At 34.2% G+C, this 21,566-nt stretch overlaps 1 long non-coding RNA gene across 1 annotated transcript; it reads left to right on the forward strand.

Annotated features, from left to right (window-relative positions):
- Nucleotides 1–5,915: 5,915 nt before the first annotated feature.
- On the forward strand, nt 5,916–15,298 carry LOC136042126 (uncharacterized). Its single transcript, XR_010621178.1, has 2 exons — nt 5,916–8,872; nt 15,090–15,298. It is a non-coding gene; the product is annotated as an uncharacterized LOC136042126 (long non-coding RNA).
- Nucleotides 15,299–21,566: the final 6,268 nt, after the last annotated feature.

The raw sequence follows: 21,566 nt of genomic DNA on the forward strand, positions 1-21,566 counted from the left end.
AGTATTGCAAAGAAAATCTTGAAAAACGTAAGATCTTGCATTATGCGCAAAAACTTAACAAATTAAGTAATTAATTTTTCATGCGAGTCATTAGGCTATGGATGTGATTTTTTCTCCGACTTGGTTTGAATTTTTATTCGATTCAACTATTTACTCCATTTCCATCTCCCATTTAATCTCTCCTGTAAATTTCTCATCTCTTTTTTGGAGACATCTTACGAGTTGGAGTTATCATACCTTTATCTTACCCAAGTTAACTTCCTTCGGAAATAAAAAGAAAATAATTCAACTGATTTGTATTTTTTTTAGTGAATCGACCAGTTTGAACAATGTAACTAAGAGAGCATTGGAGGTGACTAAATAAAATTTAGTCAATAGTTAGATTTCTTTCGAGTTACGTACTCGTCGTTTTGTGAAATTAACTTGGATAGCAGTTTTTCTGACATTTACTTGGAAATGTCAAGTGTATGTAAAAAGCGCAAATTGTTTGTAACCAGACCCAACTATATAATCGTCAAATACTGCAAAACTGACACCAAAATAATAAAAGACTATTTCAAAGGCCATGTTTATCGTCTTCATTACAATTTGGAAGAAGTAGCTAAGTGCCACTGTTTAAAGACCTGTTCACGGCACCAAAGAATTAAAAGCGAAATGACAGTATTTCAGTCGCTACAGTATTTGTCAGTGAAAATATTCTTGTGGCAATAACTGCCTCGCTAATTCCTAAAGCCCTGCCACTCCCTGATGACACCTTTGCGAGTGGAGATCTCGGCTTATAATTAAAATTTTAGGCATAGGGTCATTTTTTATTTCAATATGTATTGTCACAAATGTTATTTTATGGACGTCTTTAAATGGGTTAAATTAGTCACTTAGGGCACAGGGTATGCCTCTAATTCAAAATATTTAGATAAATATTTAGCAAGTTTAAGTCGGTAATTACTGTTCTTAGGTCTACACTGAATGAAAAACGACTTGATCACCTACTGACACTATTCAGTGAAAGTGATATTTGGATCAGTAAAACATGTCTCAAATAGTTTAAAAGTAGAAAAGAAATGGAAGCTTGATGAATATATCTGGATGTTTCAGCATATTTAAAGGTCAATTTCTTGTTCATTTTTTTAATTCGGTAAAAATCTATAGTGAGTCAGAAAAATCTGAAAAGCTTGTAACTCCCCTCCCCAAATGAATTAGGCTCGGGTTGCCCCATGCGAAGAGTATTAATTTGAAAGTCTTAAGGATTTTTGAGGGGCACAATGAACTAAGTCAAAATACGCTGTGTGCATCAAGGATGTCAACATGTTGTGTCTGTAACATTGTTCTATACAAAATATTCTCCTTAGGTCTATTTTACTCTTGCATACGTTCTATACCAAATTTTCGCAGTAATTGTGTTGCGAAAGCAACATTTTAGTTTTGTCGTATTTTTGTTATTTGTTTGTTTTTTTGTTTTTTTTGTTCCTAGCACCCCAGTTTCAGCTTATTCCTAGAAAGTGGTAAGAGTTTTTTTAAAACTGTGCGGTTTTGCGGAAAGTGTGGACCTTAGGCCGGACTGAGGAATATAACTTTGCATTTTGGGAAGCTTCATAGAACTCTTGCCTGGGTCCAAAAAGGATGGTTTTTGCTTGTCCTTGAGCCAAAGACTATAGTGTGTGAAGTGTAGTTAAGTTTTATAGCCTATGAAATAGAGAACTATCTGAAGTTATGCAGTCAAGCTTTCGTTTCATCAAACCATGTTTCTGCTTTCCAGTGGAAAGCTCCGTTATAGCAAGCAAGCAGGCAGGCACTAGTTTCAAATTGAAGACGGACTAAAATCTATAAGTGTTCAATATATGTGGCAGTTACCCGGCCCCATAACCAGTATATCTTCTTTGAGTGATGAATAGAAAATTTACAGACAAAAAGTGCCCTTTTCCCAGAGGTCCGAAAGTGCTCTCATCTATTGTTTTTACCCATTTCGGTTTTTGCGCACTTGGGATTGTGGTAGAGAAATGGTATCAGATGTGACTTTTAAACTTTTACAGTTCTCTCATTGCTAAATAAATAATTTTTAAGTGATGACGTTAGAAACTTGGCCTACGACAAAAAAGTCAACTTTTGAACTAAGACAGATAGATTTATTTTTTGACGGCAGTCAATAGCTCTTGATTAACTTATCAAAGTATAAATCATCCATTTTTTGGTAGAAAAATTCATTCATGAGTAATACCAGTTTGAAAGTTTAAAGGGGCTGACAACTTCAGCAGTAAGGTACAGCTGAAACCAAAATTAGTTTGATAACAATTTTGTACATATAGGCTACAGAGTTTTAAGCAACAGTCGTCTGTTAGCTCATAATCATCTTCAGCAAAGAGGGGCTCTCAACTTCTGCTAGTTGATGTACCTTTTATTTGTTTTTGGTGTATTTGATGGTAAGACCGATTTGGTTCCAGTGGTTAAACATGTAGGGGAATTGTTAGTTTTAAGATATTTACAGATTAACATCTTCAGCGTTTAATCAAAGCGAGGAAACAAAACCAAAGTGTTGCTCTCGCAGCACTTTGCTCGGAAAAGCTGAAAAAACGTTGCCGACACTCCTCACGTTGTCCAAGCAACGTAGATCTAGTTTCGACCAACTATCTCTGATTCTCTTAAAGTCAGTAAGATTAAACTCTTAGGAGTTATTATAACCAGTGATTTAAAATGGGAAGCAAACATAACTAGTCTAGTAAAAAGGGGTAATGCTGGGCTGCAGATGCTCCAGCTTATATCGAAACTTAGCGCCCCTCCAGATCACCTCCTCTGAATATTTACATCTTTTATTCGCCGAATTTTGGAATATGCAGCCCCTGTATGGCATTTTGGACTGACGGCTGAGCAAAGTGCCAGGCTCGAAAGAGCTCAGAAAAGAGCTCTAATGATAGTTTCAAAGCAGGTAGAAATGTTGCATGAAGAGCTGCTGACAAAGTTTAAAATACAAACTCTGGAAAAAAGAAGAGAGAAACTCTGCATGGATTACGGACAAAATCTTTGATCCACCCATTCACAAAATCCTTTCCCCCCCTCAATCCACGACAAACCGACTTCCGCGCAGGGTGGCAGTGCGTGTTGACAAACTTCAGCCGGTACGATGTGCCCACCAGCGGTTAGCGAAGAGTTTTATACCTAACTTTGTACGAAAGTCTGGAGGATTGATGTATTTTGTTTTCTTTGTTTTTGCTTTTTATTTTGCGTCGCTTTTTAATGTGACTATACCATAAGAAATTTGGCAGTGCCATGAAATTTTGGTGAAAATAAAATCTTATCTATCTATCTATCTATCATATCATTGTTGCATTGGTTCTATACCACATTTCGCCGTAGTTTGTATTACTATCAAATTGGTTCTATACCAAAAATTTTCAGTAGCTTTATATTACTCTTTCATTATTTCTATATAAAAATTCAACCATAATTATATATTACTTTCGCATTGGTTCCACACGAAATTCCACTGTATCTCTATAGTACTCTTGCATTAGTTCTATACCAAAATTTCGCAGTCATTTTATATTACACTCGAATTGGTTTGACACAAAATTTTGCAGTAATTTTACACAACTCTTGCATTGGGCTTATACCATATTTTGCAGAAATTTTATATTACTCTTGCATAAGTTCTATACCAAAATTTCGCTATAATTCTATTTTACCTAGCATTAGTTCTATACCAAAATTCCGTAGTAATTTTGTATTACACTTGCATTGGTTCGATACAAAATTTTGCATTAATTTCAAATAGCTCTTGCATTCGTCTTATATCAAATTTTGCAATGATTTCATACGCATTGGCTTTATGCCATATTTTGCGATATTTCTATGTTTCTCTTGCAATGGTTCTATACAAAAAACTTCGCGGTAATCTACATTTCTCTGGAATTGGTTCTATAACAAAATTTCGCAGGAATTTTACATTACTCTCGCATTGGTTCTATTCCAGATTTTGCAGCAGTTTTATATTACTCTTGCATTGGTTCTATACAAAAATATCGTAGCAATTTTATTTTATTCTCGCATTGGTTCTATACAATATTTTGCAGTAATTTTATAATACTCTCACATTGATTCCATACGAAAATTCTGCTGTAGTTTCATTGTACTTTTGCAATGATTCTATACAAAACTTATGCAGTAATTTTATAATACTCTTGCATCGATACTATACCAAAATTTCCGGTAATTTTATCATTGTTGCATTGGTTCTATACCACATTTTTCAATAGCTTTATTTTATTCTTACATTGGTTCTATACGAAAATTCAACCATAATTTTATGTTACTTTCGCATTGGTTCTATACTAATATTATTTTCGCATTGGTTCTATACAAAAATGCATTAGTTCTATACAACAAATTTTCACAAAATTTCGCAGTAGTTTTATATTACTCTCGCATTGGTTCTCTACAAAATTTGGCAGTAGTTTTATATTGCACTCGAATTGGTTCTATAAAAAATTTTTCTGCCAAGGCACTCAAAGAGAAATCACAGACTGGGACACCGGGACACAAATGACGACCGGGACACAGGGAATATAAATGACGACCGGGACACAGGGACAAAACTACAAAGGGGACGCCGGGGGGCACAGGGGGATATATAAATGACGAATGCGACACAGGGAATGGTCGATTAGCAATCACCATCAACAAAGCTCAAGGGCAATCATTAGAATCATGAGGTATAGATCTGAATACGGATTGTTTTCCCATGGACCATTATATGTTGCATGTTCAAGAGTCGGTAAACCTGACAATCTATTTATATGCACAGACAATGGGACAGCAAAGAATGTTGTATATTCGCAAGTTTTACGTAGTTATGGCGCGTAATATGGCGCGTAACGACTTACGCGTGCGGGGGGGCTTGGGGGGGGGGGGGGGGCGCGAAGCGCCCTCACCAACTAGGTGTTGGGGTGGCACGAAGCGCCACCCCAACAGCTAGTACGTAATAAAATCATGAGAATACAGAAGTTCGTTACGTAAGCTAATTTGTAAGTTACGTATATTTTTTACTAATAAAAAGATTCGTAAAAAATTTAAAGTTCTAGTTGCCTTGATAAGTAATAAAAAAATCGGAGGGCAACTAGGCGTCCTCCCCCGCTCCTTTTTTTCTCAAAATCATTCGATCAATACTATGAAAAAGCCAATTAGCCAAAAAAATAAATATGCAAATTTCGTTTTAATTATTCATATGCGGAGAGCCAAAATCAAAACATGCATTGATTTAAAAACGTTTAGAAATTAATTTTTTTAAAACAAGTTTTTTAACGGAAAGTAAGGAAAGACATTAAAACTTAAAACGAACAAAAATTACTTCGTATATGAAACGGTAACGTTTTTACGCTAAAGTTTTCTATTGTTTTAAAAAAAAGAGTTAAGAGAGAGAGTCAAACTATAGCGAAAAGAGTCGGGCGTTGATGAGGAAGCACTTACTTGGATTGAATTTTCCAGAGGATATTTCCCTGGGGAGAGGGTTTTTTCTGTGGAGGTGGTGCCAGATATCCTAGCGTTAATGAAAAAACAAAAAGAAATTAAATAAAAAAACAAGTTTCCTTCAACTGGAAGTAAGGAGCAATATTTAAACTTAAAACGAACAGAAATTATTCCGTATACAAAGAGGGTCTTTAAAGCCTCGCTCTTTACACTAAAGTTTAAATTGTGTCCCAATTCTTTAATAATGACTCCTGAAACGCAAGGGTAGTTTAATTAGAACAATAAGTAACGTTTTTATAAGGCCAAAAAACTTTAGCTTGAAGAGCGTGGTGTTGAGGAAGGGGCAACCCCCGTCGTATACGTAATAACTTCTGTTCGTTTTAAGTTTCAATATTGCTCCTTACTTTCAGTTGAAAATAACCTTTTTTTTATTTAATCAAACAGTTCATGGTAACGAACTGTAAATAGGAGCGACCCGGCTCAATAGTAAACGAAGCTCTAAAAAACGGAACTTCGATGCTAAGAGATATATCAAAAGAATCGGATTTTTATGCTGATTTTAAATATATAAGTTTCATCAAATTAGGTTTTTGTCATCAAAAGTTACGAGCCTGAGAAAATTTGCCTTATTTTCGAAAATAGGGGTAAACACCCCTTAAAAGTCATAGGATCTTAACGAAAATCACACCCTCGAATTCAGCGTATCAGAAAATCATATAGAAAAAATTTCAAGGTCCAATCTACAAAAATGTGGAATTTTGTATTTTTTGCCAAAAGACAGATCACGGGTGCGTGTTTTGTTTTGTCATTTGTTTGTTTTTTTGTTGTTTTTTTTCCTTCCCTTTAAATTTTAAAAGGTATACTCAAAAGTTTTCAATATGACGTGATTTCCGCCAATGGAATTTTGCAGAGCTGTAATGGACTACGTGAATAATTTTGTCACAAAATATAAAGTTTGGGCTTTATAAATGTATCCAAGTGATAATTATATCATAGTAAGTAGATCCCCCTAAAGAAGAGAGTAGGGATGTTTCTCCTTAGAATCTAGTCAGTATGACCATAAAACGGGAATATATACAGGGGCAAAAAATCGCACAAAGAAACAATAAGAAAGAAGTGACAAGTGCTAAGAAAATAGAAAGGTAGAAAGTATTTGAGTTACTGATATAAGCACTGATTAATTGCATATAGATAATAACATAATACATTAATAAAGTGTCAGGAAGCAAAGCTGTTACATGAATGTCAGTGCTATTATCATAGGCAGCGCAAATAAAGAGGAATACGGGCACAATGTGTTATTTATTTATTATTATTAATTTTCTTTGGTTTGTTCTAGACCAGGGCATTTCGGTATTGAAGAAGTATTCATAGAAACTTTAAAAAGAGCTAAGTCAATTGAAAATTGTTAGGGCTAGTGCCTTTTTTAATAATATGAAGTGATTTTGAGGCAAATAGCCTCCACCTCATGCCAATCATTTCCCAAAACACATTCAATCAACATTTTGAGATAACTATTTCGCTTAGTGATGTTGAAAGGTCCAAAATTATGTCTGAGGATGGCAACTGGATGATAAACTGGATGATGTCTGATTCTCTAAAATTTGTCTCTTACTATCCCGAATAGGAACAAGCTATAGGCTCTTTCCTGAACATCCTTAAGTTGTCTGCAGCTCTGGAAGTCACAAGAAAGTTCAGTTTTCAGGAAAGTAACAGTTTTACAGAGTTCTACAAATATAGGGAAACATCACGAGTCAGTTACTTTGAACCAGTTTTACAGATACTTGCTGCACAAACTACACGGCTATGATTGTGTTTTGAGTTATAACTTTGCTCTTTAGGTTGATCAAAAAACCGCGTTTTTAAACTTAACTTTTATTCGTGTTTCGGTTTTTAAAATACACACGATAAACCCTGCAAAAAGATTTGTGTTTTGGTTTGTTGATTTTGTCAGATTTTGAAATTATCTGCGTTGTGCTTTATGGACATCTTAATGCTAAGATTAGAAGTTCTTAAGGAGCACTTAAAAGAACTAAGGCTCTCTAAGACTGCGTTCTGGAGGCTCAGCTTCATTACTTGTTTGTGATCCCCCGTGTACAGCTTTTAGTGTTGTTTTGGAGGGTGTTTACGAAGAAGGGCTAAAAAAATTATTCCTAGTATTTTTTTTTTTGTAAGTACGCGAAGTTTTTTGTTAGGAATTCCAACTCGAGCTCGGAATCAAACAATTATTGGTAGAAATGGGATATTTTTTTATATTTTTATTTTGAGTTTTATTTTGACTGAAGCATGTCAAAGATAAACGGTTTTTACAGGTTTAATATAATTAGCATCTCTATGTGAATAAAAAAACAAACAAATATAGCTATTTTTTGTTATCCCTGATTTGAATTAAACTACCTCCGAGCTCCTTCACTTTATCGTGAGGAAATAGTTTCGTTTTCTCAGTAAATAAATTTTTTTATCTGTGAAGTAGGCAACTGAAAAGTTGCGAAAATCAATCTGAGTAGATGATTTTCTAGAACTGAAAAATATATTTCTAAGCTTGTGAATTTGTATTCTAAGATTAGTCTATCAGTCTATAAGAATACGAGTAAAATGCCTGTATCTGAACTGTGTTCTCAAGAGCCTTCAAATGATGTTCTCGAATGGCTCGCAAAATCTCTAACCCGATGTCGACTCATATTTTTTCACTCAAAATTTCTCTGAAAGGGATCACCGTGAACCGGGGCTCCTTTATCGGTTAGAACAAGGAGTATGGGGCTTTAAACGTGAAAATTATTCACGTAGTCCATTACAGCTCTACAAAATTCCATTGGCGGAAATCACGTCATATTGAAAACTTTTGAGTATACCTTTTAAAATTTAAAGGGAAGGGGCAAATGCCTGGGGCACAACTAAAGTGCATTATTTTCTTTAAGGATCTATAAGTAAAGGAACAATGCGGCTCAACTATAATCGAAAACCTAAGAAACTTCGTCTTGATAACAAAACAAAAAGAGGATACTGACGATGCAAAATATCGTGGTTGCAGCCAGTTTCCTCCTTTTTAAAGTCGAGCAGATTTCCCTTGCAGTTCAAGCCAAGGTACTCTAATTTGGAGAGATTATATATTTTTTTTCAAAATCATCCTATTTTCTTTTGGTTATATACTTTTAATTTTAAGGTTAACGAAAAAAAATTTACTATTCCTGAATCACGTTCTATACTATAACTATAAAATTATCACATATTAATATGTGTTGGACATCATTAACTGTTTGTTACATTTAAATTTATACGTTGTCATAGCAGAGTGGTTCTCTTCTAGGCATTCGTAGAATTCGTGGGAATTGTACCTATTCGTAGAATTCGAGTTCAAACCACTTGCTGGCAACGCATGATGGCATGGCAACATGCAGGTTTAAGTTGGGATTAGGTAGGTGTAAGTTAAGTTAATTATATTAATTAAGTTAATTAAGTTAAGTTAATTAGTTAAGTTAATTAAGTAAGTTAAGTTAGGCTATCTATATTTCCTTTTTATGGTCATATTAACCAGGGATTTGATTACAATTATTTAATTATTATTTTGATATATTTACAAAGCCCAAACTTCATATTTTGCGTCATTCATAAGAAGTTGGGACAAAATTTAAGCTTTAGTGTAAAGAGCGAGGTATTGACGAGTACTAACCCATTCATATCTTCTATATATATAAAAATAAGTTGTTTGTGGGTTATGTCTGTCTGTCGAGTGACGTCGTGTTTGTCCGCATATGACGTCTGAATTATTTCACACTAATACAAAAGAAGAAAAAAAACTAAAAAAGGACTTTGGCTTTAGCATTAATATAAAAGAAGCAAAAATCTAAAGAAGGTAAAAACTACCAAAAAAACTAAAAAGAAAAAAAAATAAAAAAATCTAAAAAAGCTTAAAAACTAAAAAAAACTAAAAAAAAGGTAAAAAACTAAAAAAAAAACAAAAAAAAAGGAAAAAACCATAAAATAAACTAAAAACTAATAAAAAAACTAAAAAACTACAAAAACTAAAAAAAACTAAAAAAGGTAAAAACTAAAAGAACTAAAAAAAACTAAAAAAGGTAAAAACTAAAAGAACTAAAAAAGAAAAAAAAACTAAAAAAAGGAAAAAAACTGAAAAATAAAGGAGAAAAAGAAAACTAAAAAAATATAAATAAAAATAAAAAAACTAAAAAGATAAAAACTTCAAAAAAAACTTAAAAGAAAAAAGAAAAAAACTAAAAAACCTAAAAAAAGGTAAAAACCAATAAAAAAAACTAAAAAGAAAAAAAGGGAAAAAATTAAAAATTTATTTCATCATATACCAATTCAAAAACGAATGTATACCGGGATGACAACCGGGACACAGGGAATATAAATGACGACCGGGACGCAGGGACACAACTACAACGGTGACGCCGGGGGCATAGGGGGGATATATAAATGACGACGGGGACACAGGCAATGTTCGATTAGCAATCACCATCAACAAAGCTCAAGGGCAATCATTAGAATCATGAGGTATAGATCTGAATATGGATTGTTTATCCCATGGACAATTATATGTTGCATGTTCAAGAGTCGGTAAACCTGACAATCTATTTATATGCACAGACAATGGGGCAGCAAAGAATGTTGTATATTCACAAGTTTTACGTCGTTAAAAACATAAATTGACTTTGCATCCAGTTGAACTTTATCCTTTTCAATCTTAGACATCGTGACGGATGAAAACTCGGAACAATATATATATATAAAAATAAGTTGTCTGTGTGTGTGTGGGTCTGTCTGTCGGGTGACGTCATGTTTGTGTGTCGACTGACGTCATGTTTTCAACTGACGAAATTACAGACCGGGACATCGGGACACAAATGACGACCGGGACACCGGCACATAGGGAATATAAATGACGACACTCAAAGAGAAAGCGACCGGGACAAAAGGAATGTTCGATTAGCAATCAACAAAGCACCGGGACACAAATGACGACCGGGACACAGGGAGTATAAATGACGACCAGGACATAAGTAAAAAAAAAAAAAACTAAAAAAACTAAAAAAAAGGTAAAAACTACAAAAAAAACTAAAAAGAAAAAAAAACTAAAAACTAATAAAAAAACTAAAAAATCTAAAAATCTAAATAAACTAAAAAAGAAAAAAATAATATAGGAAAAAAATAAAGGAGAAAAATAAAACTAAAAAACGAATGTATATACAGACCGGGACACCGGGATACAAATGACGACCGGGACACAGGGAATATAAATGACGACCGGGACACAGGGACACAACTACAACGGGGACGCCGGGGGGCACAGGGGGATATAAATGACGACCGGGACACCGGGACACAGGGAATATAAATGACGCCCGGGACACTCAAAGAGAAATCACAGACTGGGACACCGGGACACAAATGACGACCGGGACACAGGGAATATAAATGACGACCGGGACACAGGGACAAAACTACAAAGGGGACGCCGGGGGGCACAGGGGGATATATAAATGACGAATGCGACACAGGGAATGGTCGATTAGCAATCACCATCAACAAAGCTCAAGGGCAATCATTAGAATCATGAGGTAGAGATCTGAATACGGATTGTTTTCCCATGGACCATTATATGTTGCATGTTCAAGAGTCGGTAAACCTGACAATCTATTTATATGCACAGACAATGGGACAGCAAAGAATGTTGTATATTCGCAAGTTTTACGTAGTTATGGCGCGTAATATGGCGCGTAACGACTTACGCGTGCGGGGGGGCTTGGGGGGGGGCGCGAAGCGCCCTCACCAACTAGGTGTTGGGGTGGCACGAAGCGCCACCCCAACAGCTAGTACGTAATAAAATCATGAGAATACAGAAGTTCGTTACGTAAGCTAATTTGTAAGTTACGTATATTTTTTACTAATAAAAAGATTCGTAAAAAATTTAAAGTTCTAGTTGCCTTGATAAGTAATAAAAAAATCGGAGGGCAACTAGGCGTCCTCCCCCGCTCCTTTTTTTCTCAAAATCATTCGATCAATACTATGAAAAAGCCAATTAGCCAAAAAAATAAATATGCAAATTTCGTTTTAATTATTCTTATGCGGAGAGCCAAAATCAAAACATGCATTGATTTAAAAACGTTTAGAAATTAATTTTTTTAAAACAAGTTTTTTAACGGAAAGTAAGGAAAGACATTAAAACTTAAAACGAACAAAAATTACTTCGTATATGAAACGGTAACGTTTTTACGCTAAAGTTTTCTACTGTTTTAAAAAAAAGAGTTAAGAGAGAGAGTCAAACTATAGCGAAAAGAGTCGGGCGTTGATGAGGAAGCACTTACTTGGATTGAATTTTCCAGAGGATATTTCCCTGGGGAGAGGGTTTTTTCTGTGGAGGTGGTGCCAGATATCCTAGCGTTAATGAAAAAACAAAAAGAAATTAAATAAAAAAACAAGTTTCCTTCAACTGGAAGTAAGGAGCAATATTTAAACTTAAAACGAACAGAAATTATTCCGTATACAAAGAGGGTCTTTAAAGCATCGCTCTTTACACTAAAGTTTAAATTGTGTCCCAATTCTTTAATAATGACTCCTGAAACGCAAGGGTAGTTTAATTAGAACAATAAGTAACGTTTTTATAAGGCCAAAAAACTTTAGCTTGAAGAGCGTGGTGTTGAGGAAGGGGCAACCCCCGTCGTATACGTAATAACTTCTGTTCGTTTTAAGTTTCAATATTGCTCCTTACTTTCAGTTGAAAATAACCTTTTTTTTATTTAATCAAACAGTTCGTGGTAACGAACTGTAAATAGGAGCGACCCGGCTCAATAGTAAACGAAGCTCTAAAAAACGGAACTTCGATGCTAAGAGATATATCAAAAGAATCGGATTTTTATGCTGATTTTAAATATATAAGTTTCATCAAATTAGGTTTTTGTCATCAAAAGTTACGAGCCTGAGAAAATTTGCCTTATTTTCGAAAATAGGGGTAAACACCCCTTAAAAGTCATAGGATCTTAACGAAAATCACACCCTCGAATTCAGCGTATCAGAAAATCATATAGAAAAAATTTCAAGGTCCAATCTACAAAAATGTGGAATTTTGTATTTTTTGCCAAAAGACAGATCACGGGTGCGTGTTTTGTTTTGTCATTTGTTTGTTTTTTTGTTGTTTTTTTTCCTTCCCTTTAAATTTTAAAAGGTATACTCAAAAGTTTTCAATATGACGTGATTTCCGCCAATGGAATTTTGTAGAGCTGTAATGGACTACGTGAATAATTTTGTCACAAAATATAAAGTTTGGGCTTTATAAATGTATCCAAGTGATAATTATATCATAGTAAGTAGATCCCCCTAAAGAAGAGAGTAGGGATGTTTCTTTTTAGAATCTAGTCAGTATGACCATAAAACGGGAATATATACAGGGGCAAAAAATCGCACAAAGAAACAATAAGAAAGAAGTGACAAGTGCTAAGAAAATAGAAAGGTAGAAAGTATTTGAGTTACTGATATAAGCACTGATTAATTGCATATAGATAATAACATAATACATTAATAAAGTGTCAGGAAGCAAAGCTGTTACATGAATGTCAGTGCTATTATCATAGGCAGCGCAAATAAAGAGGAATACGGGCACAATGTGTTATTTATTTATTATTATTAATTTTCTTTGGTTTGTTCTAGACCAGGGCATTTCGGTATTGAAGAAGTTTTCATAGAAACTTTAAAAAGAGCTAAGTCAATTGAAAATTGTTAGGGCTAGTGCCTTTTTTAATAGTATGAAGTGATTTTGAGGCAAATAGCCTCCACCTCATGCCAATCATTTCCCAAAACACATTCAATCAACATTTTGAGATAACTATTTCGCTTAGTGATGTTGAAAGGTCCAAAATTATGTCTGAGGATGGCAACTGGATGATAAACTGGATGATGTCTGATTCTCTAAAATTTGTCTCTTACTATCCCGAATAGGAACAAGCTATAGGCTCTTTCCTGAACATCCTTAAGTTGTCTGCAGCTCTGGAAGTCACAAGAAAGTTCAGTTTTCAGGAAAGTAACAGTTTTACAGAGTTCTACAAATATAGGGAAACATCACGAGTCAGTTACTTTGAACCAGTTTTACAGATACTTGCTGCACAAACTACACGGCTATGATTGTGTTTTGAGTTATAACTTTGCTCTTTAGGTTGATCAAAAAACCGCGTTTTTAAACTTAACTTTTATTCGTGTTTCGGTTTTTAAAATACACACGATAAACCCTGCAAAAAGATTTGTGTTTTGGTTTGTTGATTTTGTCAGATTTTGAAATTATCTGTGTTGTGCTTTATGGACATCTTAATGCTAAGATTAGAAGTTCTTAAGGAGCACTTAAAAGAACTAAGGCTCTCTAAGACTGCGTTCTGGAGGCTCAGCTTCATTACTTGTTTGTGATCCCCCGTGTACAGCTTTTAGTGTTGTTTTGGAGGGTGTTTACGAAGAAGGGCTAAAAAAATTATTCCTAGTATTTTTTTTTTGTAAGTACGCGAAGTTTTTTGTTAGGAATTCCAACTCGAGCTCGGAATCCAACAATTATTGGTAGAAATGGGATATTTTTTTATATTTTTATTTTGAGTTTTATTTTGACTGAAGCATGTCAAAGATAAACGGTTTTTACAGGTTTAATATAATTAGCATCTCTATGTGAATAAAAAAACAAACAAATATAGCTATTTTTTGTTATCCCTGATTTGAATTAAACTACCTCCGAGCTCCTTCACTTTATCGTGAGGAAATAGTTTCGTTTTCTCAGTAAATAAAATTTTTTATCTGTGAAGTAGGCAACTGAAAAGTTGCGAAAATCAATCTGAGTAGATGATTTTCCAGAACTGAAAAATATATTTCTAAGCTTGTGAATTTGTATTCTAAGATTAGTCTATCAGTCTATAAGAATACGAGTAAAATGCCTGTATCTGAACTGTGTTCTCAAGAGCCTTCAAATGATGTTCTCGAATGGCTCGCAAAATCTCTAACCCGATGTCGACTCATATTTTTTCACTCAAAATTTCTCTGAAAGGGATCACCGTGAACCGGGGCTCCTTTATCGGTTAGAACAAGGAATATGGGGCTTTAAACGTGAAAATTATTCACGTAGTCCATTACAGCTCTACAAAATTCCATTGGCGGAAATCACGTCATATTGAAAACTTTTGAGTATACCTTTTAAAATTTAAAGGGAAGGGGCAAATGCCTGGGGCACAACTAAAGTGCATTATTTTCTTTAAGGATCTATAAGTAAAGGAACAATGCGGCTCAACTATAATCGAAAACCTAAGAAACTTCGTCTTGATAACAAAACAAAAAGAGGATACTGACGATACAAAATATCGTGGTTGCAGCCAGTTTCCTCCTTTTTAAAGTCGAGCAGATTTCCCTTGCAGTTCAAGCCAAGGTACTCTAATTTGGAGAGATTATATATTTTTTTTCAAAATCATCCTATTTTCTTTTGGTTATATACTTTTAATTTTAAGGTTAACGAAAAAAAATTTACTATTCCTGAATCACGTTCTATACTATAACTATAAAATTATCACATATTAATATGTGTTGGACATCATTAACTGTTTGTTACATTTAAATTTATACGTTGTCATAGCAGAGTGGTTCTCTTCTAGGCATTCGTAGAATTCGTGGGAATTGTACCTATTCGTAGAATTCGAGTTCAAACCACTTGCTGGCAACGCATGATGGCATGGCAACATGCAGGTTTAAGTTGGGATTAGGTAGGTGTAAGTTAAGTTAATTATATTAATTAAGTTAATTAAGTTAAGTTAATTAGTTAAGTTAATTAAGTAAGTTAAGTTAGGCTATCTATATTTCCTTTTTAAGGTCATATTAACCAGGGATTTGATTACAATTATTTAATTATTATTTTGATATATTTACAAAGCCCAAACTTCATATTTTGCGTCATTCATAAGAAGTTGGGACAAAATTTAAGCTTTAGTGTAAAGAGCGAGGTATTGACGAGTACTAACCCATTCATATCTTCTATATATATAAAAATAAGTTGTTTGTGGGTTATGTCTGTCTGTCGAGTGACGTCGTGTTTGTCCGCATATGACGTCTGAATTATTTCACACTAATACAAAAGAAGAAAAAAAAACTAAAAAAGGACTTTGGCTTTAGCATTAATATAAAAGAAGCAAAAATCTAAAGAAGGTAAAAACTACCAAAAAAACTAAAAAGAAAAAAAAATAAAAAAATCTAAAAAAGCTTAAAAACTAAAAAAAACTAAAAAAAAGGTAAAAAACTAAAAAAAAACAAAAAAAAGGAAAAAACCATAAAATAAACTAAAAACTAATAAAAAAAACTAAAAAACTAAAAAAACTAAAAAAAACTAAAAAAGGTAAAAACTAAAAGAACTAAAAAAAACTAAAAAAGGTAAAAACTAAAAGAACTAAAAAAGAAAAAAAAACTAAAAAAAGGAAAAAAACTGAAAAATAAAGGAGAAAAAGAAAACTAAAAAAATATAAATAAAAATAAAAAAACTAAAAAGATAAAAACTTCAAAAAAAACTTAAAAGAAAAAAGAAAAAAAACTAAAAAACCTAAAAAAAGGTAAAAACCAATAAAAAAAACTAAAAAGAAAAAAAGGGAAAAAATTAAAAATTTATTTCATCATATACCAATTCAAAAACGAATGTATACCGGGATGACGACCGGGACACAGGGAATATAAATGACGACCGGGACGCAGGAACACAACTACAACGGTGACGCCGGGGGCATAGGGGGGATATATAAATGACGACGGGGACACAGGCAATGTTCGATTAGCAATCACCATCAACAAAGCTCAAGGGCAATCATTAGAATCATGAGGTATAGATCTGAATATGGATTGTTTATCCCATGGACAATTATATGTTGCATGTTCAAGAGTCGGTAAACCTGACAATCTATTTATATGCACAGACAATGGGGCAGCAAAGAATGTTGTATATTCACAAGTTTTACGTCGTTAAAAACATAAATTGACTTTGCATCCAGTTGAACTTTATCCTTTTCAATCTTAGACATCGTGACGGATGAAAACTCGGAACAATATATATATATAAAAATAAGTTGTCTGTGTGTGTGTGGGTCTGTCTGTCGGGTGACGTCATGTTTGTGTGTCGACTGACGTCATGTTTTCAACTGACGAAATTACAGACCGGGACATCGGGACACAAATGACGACCGGGACACCGGCACATAGGGAATATAAATGACGACACTCAAAGAGAAAGCGACCGGGACAAAAGGAATGTTCGATTAGCAATCAACAAAGCACCGGGACACAAATGACGACCGGGACACAGGGAGTATAAATGACGACCAGGACATAAGTAAAAAAAAAAAACTAAAAAAACTAAAAAAAAGGTAAAAACTACAAAAAAACTAAAAAGAAAAAAAAACTAAAAACTAATAAAAAAACTAAAAAATCTAAAAATCTAAATAAACTAAAAAAGAAAAAAAATAATATAGGAAAAAAATAAAGGAGAAAAACAAAACTAAAAAACGAATGTATATACAGACCGGGACACCGGGATACAAATGACGACCGGGACACAGGGAATATAAATGACGACCGGGACACAGGGACACAACTACAACGGGGACGCCGGGGGGCACAGGGGGATATAAATGACGACCGGGACACCGGGACACAAGGAATATAAATGACGCCCGGGACACTCAAAGAGAAATCACAGACTGGGACACCGGGACACAAGTGACGACCGGGACACAGGGAATATAAATGACGACCGGGACACAGGGACAAAACTACAAAGGGGACGCCGGGGGGCACAGGGGGATATATAAATGACGAATGCGACACAGGGAATGGTCGATTAGCAATCACCATCAACAAAGCTCAAGGGCAATCATTAGAATCATGAGGTATAGATCTGAATACGGATTGTTTTCCCATGGACCATTATATGTTGCATGTTCAAGAGTCGGTAAGCCTGACAATCTATTTATATGCACAGACAATGGGACAGCAAAGAATGTTGTATATTCGCAAGTTTTACGTAGTTATGGCGCGTAACGACTTACGCGTGCGGGGGGCTTGGGGGGGGGGGGGGGTGGGGGGCGAAGCGCCCTCACCAACTAGGTGTTGGGGTGGCACGAAGCTCCACCCCAACAGCTAGTACGTAATAAAATCATGAGAATACAGAAGTTCGTTACGTAAGCTAATTTGTAAGTTACGTATATTTTTTACTAATAAAAAGATTCGTAAAAAATTTAAAGTTCTAGTTGCCTTGATAAGTAATAAAAAAATCGGAGGGCAACTAGGCGTCCTCCCCCGCTCCTTTTTTTCTCAAAATCATTCGATCAATACTATGAAAAAGCCAATTAGCCAAAAAAATAAATATGCAAATTTCGTTTTAATTATTCATATGCGGAGAGCCAAAATCAAAACATGCATTGATTTAAAAACGCTTAGAAATTAATTTTTTTAAAACAAGTTTTTTAACGGAAAGTAAGGAAAGACATTAAAACTTAAAACGAACAAAAATTACTTCGTATATGAAACGGTAACGTTTTTACGCTAAAGTTTTCTACTGTTTTAAAAAAAAGAGTTAAGAGAGAGAGTCAAACTATAGCGAAAAGAGTCGGGCGTTGATGAGGAAGCACTTACTTGGATTGAATTTTCCAGAGGATATTTCCCTGGGGAAAGGGTTTTTTCTGTGGAGGTGGTGCCAGATATCCTAGCGTTAATGAAAAAACAAAAAGAAATTAAATAAAAAAACAAGTTTCCTTCAACTGGAAGTAAGGAGCAATATTTAAACTTAAAACGAACAGAAATTATTCCGTATACAAAGAGGGTCTTTAAAGCCTCGCTCTTTACACTAAAGTTTAAATTGTGTCCCAATTCTTTAATAATGACTCCTGAAACGCAAGGGTAGTTTAATTAGAACAATAAGTAACGTTTTTATAAGGCCAAAAAACTTTAGCTTGAAGAGCGTGGTGTTGAGGAAGGGGCAACCCCCGTCGTATACGTAATAACTTCTGTTCGTTTTAAGTTTCAATATTGCTCCTTACTTTCAGTTGAAAATAACCTTTTTTTTATTTAATCAAACAGTTCGTGGTAACGAACTGTAAATAGGAGCGACCCGGCTCAATAGTAAACGAAGCTCTAAAAAACGGAACTTCGATGCTAAGAGATATATCAAAAGAATCGGATTTTTATGCTGATTTTGAATATATAAGTTTCATCAAATTAGGTTTTTGTCATCAAAAGTTACGAGCCTGAGAAAATTTGCCTTATTTTCGAAAATAGGGGTAAACACCCCTTAAAAGTCATAGGATCTTAACGAAAATCACACCCTCGAATTCAGCGTATCAGAAAATCATATAGAAAAAATTTCAAGGTCCAATCTACAAAAATGTGGAATTTTGTATTTTTTGCCAAAAGACAGATCACGGGTGCGTGTTTTGTTTTGTCATTTGTTTGTTTTTTTGTTGTTTTTTTTCCTTCCCTTTAAATTTTAAAAGGTATACTCAAAAGTTTTCAATATGACGTGATTTCCGCCAATGGAATTTTGTAGAGCTGTAATGGACTACGTGAATAATTTTGTCACAAAATATAAAGTTTGGGCTTTATAAATGTATCCAAGTGATAATTATATCATAGTAAGTAGATCCCCCTAAAGAAGAGAGTAGGGATGTTTCTCCTTAGAATCTAGTCAGTATGACCATAAAACGGGAATATATACAGGGGCAAAAAATCGCACAAAGAAACAATAAGAAAGAAGTGACAAGTGCTGAAAGTATTTGAGTTACTGATATAAGCACTGATTAATTGCATATAGATAATAACATAATACATTAATAAAGTGTCAGGAAGCAAAGCTGTTACATGAATGTCAGTGCTATTATCATAGGCAGCGCAAATAAAGAGGAATACGGGCACAATGTGTTATTTATTTATTATTATTAATTTTCTTTGGTTTGTTCTAGACCAGGGCATTTCGGTATTGAAGAAGTTTTCATAGAAACTTTAAAAAGAGCTAAGTCAATTGAAAATTGTTAGGGCTAGTGCCTTTTTTAATAGTATGAAGTGATTTTGAGGCAAATAGCCTCCACCTCATGCCAATCATTTCCCAAAACACATTCAATCAACATTTTGAGATAACTATTTCGCTTAGTGATGTTGAAAGGTCCAAAATTATGTCTGAGGATGGCAACTGGATGATAAACTGGATGATGTCTGATTCTCTAAAATTTGTCTCTTACTATCCCGAATAGGAACAAGCTATAGGCTCTTTCCTGAACATCCTTAAGTTGTCTGCAGCTCTGGAAGTCACAAGAAAGTTCAGTTTTCAGGAAAGTAACAGTTTTACAGAGTTCTACAAATATAGGGAAACATCACGAGTCAGTTACTTTGAACCAGTTTTACAGATACTTGCTGCACAAACTACACGGCTATGATTGTGTTTTGAGTTATAACTTTGCTCTTTAGGTTGATCAAAAAACCGCGTTTTTAAACTTAACTTTTATTCGTGTTTCGGTTTTTAAAATACACACGATAAACCCTGCAAAAAGATTTGTGTTTTGGTTTGTTGATTTTGTCAGATTTTGAAATTATCTGTGTTGTGCTTTATGGACATCTTAATGCTAAGATTAGAAGTTCTTAAGGAGCACTTAAAAGAACTAAGGCTCTCTAAGACTGCGTTCTGGAGGCTCAGCTTCATTACTTGTTTGTGATCCCCCGTGTACAGCTTTTAGTGTTGTTTTGGAGGGTGTTTTCGAAGAAGGGCTAAAAAAATTATTCCTAGTATTTTTTTTTTTTGTAAGTACACGAAGTTTTTTGTTAGGAATTCCAACCCGAGCTCGGAATCAAACAATTATTGGTAGAAATGGGATATTTTTTTATATTTTTATTTTGAGTTTTATTTTGACTGAAGCATGTCAAAGATAAACGGTTTTTACAGGTTTAATATAATTAGCATCTCTATGTGAATAAAAAAACAAACAAATATAGCTATTTTTTGTTATCCCTGATTTGAATTAAACTACCTCCGAGCTCCTTCACTTTATCGTGAGGAAATAGTTTCGTTTTCTCACTAAATAAAATTTTTTATCTGTGAAGTAGGCAACTGAAAAGTTGCGAAAATCAATCTGAGTAGATGATTTTCCAGAACTGAAAAATATATTTCTAAGCTTGTGAATTTGTATTCTAAGATTAGTCTATCAGTCTATAAGAATACGAGTAAAATGCCTGTATCTGAACTGTGTTCTCAAGAGCCTTCAAATGATGTTCTCGAATGGCTCGCAAAATCTCTAACCCGATGTCGACTCATATTTTTTCACTCAAAATTTCTCTGAAAGGGATCACCGTGAACCGGGGCTCCTTTATCGGTTAGAACAAGGAGTATGGGGCTTTAAACGTGAAAATTATTCACGTAGTCCATTACAGCTCTACAAAATTCCATTGGCGGAAATCACGTCATATTGAAAACTTTTGAGTATACCTTTTAAAATTTAAAGGGAAGGGGCAAATGCCTGGGGCACAACTAAAGTGCATTATTTTCTTTAAGGATCTATAAGTAAAGGAACAATGCGGCTCAACTATAATCGAAAACCTAAGAAACTTCGTCTTGATAACAAAACAAAAAGAGGATACTGACGATGCAAAATATCGTGGTTGCAGCCAGTTTCCTCCTTTTTAAAGTCGAGCAGATTTCCCTTGCAGTTCAAGCCAAGGTACTCTAATTTGGAGAGATTATATATTTTTTTCAAAATCATCCTATTTTCTTTTGGTTATATACTTTTAATTTTAAGGTTAACGAAAAAAAATTTACTATTCCTGAATCACGTTCTATACTATAACTATAAAATTATCACATATTAATATGTGTTGGACATCATTAACTGTTTGTTACATTTAAATTTATACGTTGTCATAGCAGAGTGGTTCTCTTCTAGGCATTCGTAGAATTCGTGGGAATTGTACCTATTCGTAGAATTCGAGTTCAAACCACTTGCTGGCAACGCATGATGGCATGGCAACATGCATGTTTAAGTTGGGATTAGGTAGGTGTAAGTTAAGTTAATTATATTAATTAAGTTAATTAAGTTAAGTTAATTAGTTAAGTT

This window comes from Artemia franciscana, unplaced genomic scaffold (genome assembly GCF_032884065.1).
Source record: "Artemia franciscana unplaced genomic scaffold, ASM3288406v1 PGA_scaffold_67, whole genome shotgun sequence".
Lineage (NCBI taxonomy): Eukaryota > Metazoa > Arthropoda > Branchiopoda > Anostraca > Artemiidae > Artemia > Artemia franciscana.